The sequence below is a fragment of the Syngnathus leptorhynchus genome, chromosome 11 (genome assembly GCF_054491065.1).
Source record: "Syngnathus leptorhynchus isolate UIUO chromosome 11, UIUO_Slep, whole genome shotgun sequence".
In the NCBI taxonomy this organism is placed as follows: Eukaryota; Metazoa; Chordata; class Actinopteri; order Syngnathiformes; family Syngnathidae; genus Syngnathus; species Syngnathus leptorhynchus.
Window position 1 is genome coordinate 3,759,287 of NC_141205.1, and position 3,353 is coordinate 3,762,639.

Genomic DNA, 3,353 nt, shown 5'->3' on the forward strand with positions numbered 1-3,353 from the left:
GCCCAGTTAATCGCTTTACAACAAGCCATAATCACAAAACCGGTTTAAAATGTCATTATGTTTTCATTTGAGGCGACCGTAAAGGAAATAAGTTCTCAAACGAGCACTAACACGATGCAGCAGATTTGGGGAATCTAATTTTCCAATCAATGAAACCAATTGAAATGCGTTTTCTTTACAATAATTTGATCTATGCGGGTCTGCTGGGCTAAACTCAGATTAATATTGCATGCGTGGACAATGAATTAAGACGCAAAATCCATCCGTTTTTATCGGTCTCAGGGCGGCGGCCATTTTGCCGCCTACCGTCGATTGAAAGTGACATCACAGTTACTTTGGCCAATCACAGCTCAGTGTGCCAATGACGCGTGACCAAACACAGACAAATGTAATTTTTAATATGAAGAAAGTACCTAAAATCAATTCAGATTTCAATTTGATCAACAAACATAATTTTCAATTCTCAAATCGTCATCATGGTACATCATGTCATCTCAGTAATGCACATAGGCAATAAATCAATTTTCCATTAGACTCCTCCTCATCTACAAATACTTTTTCATATAACTTACCAGGCATTGACATGTTGTGTTTGTTGGTTGATGACGTCAAGGAATGGGTGATCATTCTGTATTGGGAGAGGTCCCACATTTCATTGCTATTAATCATGCTTACAGGCACACAGATATTCGCACCTGCAGCACTGCAGGCACTTCAGTGGTTTGGTTTCTTTTCCAACAAATAAAAGCAGGTTTCACGTTGCAGGTGAGGCCTCCATCTCTCTACAAGTGTCAGGAAGCCATTTTAGCAATGGGACCCTGTGAAACGAGACTTCACGGGTACGTTATGAATTAAATTCATTTAATGTTATGAAAAGTGTCAATAAATTCACTAAACAGTATTTTGAAATTTACAACTAATCACAACTATTTTTCAGTCCTAAACAGTTAATTTAAGACTGTAGTTACAGCTGTTTTCAGACACGTCAAAGCCTGCAGCCAAAACAAATTACAGTGTATTTCACGAGAATACTTGATATTAAAAACAGTGTGGAAACAAGTGAGGATTTATGCATTTCTCATGGACGAGTATTAAAATAAACACCAACGATTTAAAAGAAAAAAAAAAAAAGCTTGTCTTCTGCTTCCATAAGTGATGCGGTCTCCAACCCCACTTGACACAGTATTCTGACGCGCCTACAACAGATGGATCAGGTGCTTTGGGATCTATTTTAAGGCAAATGTTTGTGTGATTTATTCGCTGGATGACTTGCTTTTAATAGGACTTGATTAACTAATCTAACAGGCCACTAGGTTAAAAATTTGACCAATAGTCCAACTGTAAATCTCTGCAATGTGACATGCCACAAATACACGAGATGCAAAAGGTGCAGAATTGAGAAGCGTCATACAACCTTATGACTTATTTGACTTAAACCTTAGCCACGGCACCGTCTTGAAGTGATTGTTGCCGATTTATGACCTCCATGAGCTCTGCAAAGAATTGACATGGAAAGGAATGCATTAACGACATCTGCTACCATAACTGGTTCCTCTTCACTTGGAGACTCGGCCGACTTTTACCGCTGTGTGAAATTGTGACGGATGAGTGGATTGCATGTGAGGCTTCCGTGACTATGCCCCGTGAAAAAAATTTAACGACCACACCAGATCTCCATTTTCTGTATGGCAGTTTTTGACACCAACCGTATTGTTGTTTTCACAGCTGGGATGGACATAGTGTTCTTGAACGCAGGCGAGTCTCCAGTGGAAAGCTGGCACAGAAAGTCGCATGCGACTCAGGTGCGTGCATTTTTGGGGCCATCACGATGTCTGGCGAATGGTTGATGGATGTGCGCGGCCTATGGGGGATTCATCATGCTTGTCTTTCTGGAATCTTCAAAGATAACAAAGCATCTGCTGCAGCAATTCATCAGCTATAAAATGGAGAGGCGTGAAAGGCCGCCAACTGGCCATACTGGGACTGGATGGCTAACGGCTGTTGCGGGATTTTGGAGATGCTTTGCTAATAGGAAGCAGAAAGGCTTTCTGTCAATAGCGCGCTCGCTGCTCAGCTGCAATACAGATGTAGCAAAAAGTACAATGAAGGATACTAGAAAAACAAAAAAGGATCATGACACAAAAAAGTACTCGAAGACATGACAGCTGTTTGACACCTCGGGAACATTTGCAGGTGTTTAAACACGGCATTTCTCTTTCCCTTCGTACCGTCATTTTCCGTCTTTCACAAGCACGAGGAGCTTCTTCTCCGTGTTTGTCTAATGAGGAGCGCTTTTCCCGTGCCAACTTTCTGTCATTGGTTCCACACGTATCTCGGTGGCCCGGTGGCAACCGATGAGAGACACGCCATTCCACATCCCCGACCTGACCTGTTCTGTCACGTGGTGGGCGTGGATAGAGGTGTTCGCCCAGTGTGTTATGCTAACAGTTTAAGCCGCAACCAAGGTATGCATTGTTGAAAGTATGAGCAAAATGGCGGTTGGTTTCCACGTCTTTTCAGCAGGTGTTTACTTGTGTCAACAGCGCGCTGACAACGTTGAAGCGGCGAGGCCGTACGCGGACGGGCAATGTGTTTGTTTTAATAAGCCTTGTGAATAGAATATTTCATAAACGAAGCGATGGCCTGGAACTGTTTTCGTTCCATGTAAGGAGAGGAATGTGCTCGTTTGGCTCTCTGAAAGGTGACCTCTGTGTTGTACATCTGTTGCAGCCAAACACCGTTTTGTCTGTCTGCCAGCACGCTTTGTTTCTCTGTTTTTACTGCCAGTACGTTTGAACCACCAAAGGATCTCACACCGTCTTTGTCTGTGGGAGTCGTGTTGACGAGAAAATGACTAATCGTTCACCCAAGTTCCCGTTCTTCCAGCCTCTCTATTTCCGAATCTATTCAACAGTTAACTTGAGCTAAATATTTCGATGATGAATTACACGGTTGGTTTACACCACAGTCTCAGCACATCCACACCGAAGATGTAATTAGCTAGCTAACTCACAGTGGCTCGCTGGTTCAAATTCAATTAAGACCTTCAAAGACACCACAGCCCAGTGGTGGAAAATTCCATTTAATTGAAGTAACTGGATATTCTTTTAAGGCACAGAGGGCCATAAATGGTCTCTTTTGGGATATGTTGTTTATGTTTCTTTGAATGTTATTCAGCATCGTTACTTATGAAATTATATCTATATAATTGCATAGACATTGCTATTCGTGGGCACACACCGTGTCTGATTACACACAGATTGGAGACACCCACACATTTAACCCACTTACTTTCCCCCCTGAAATGCAGAACGACAATGATTGGATAAGTTTATAGTTTGCTGAATGCACAC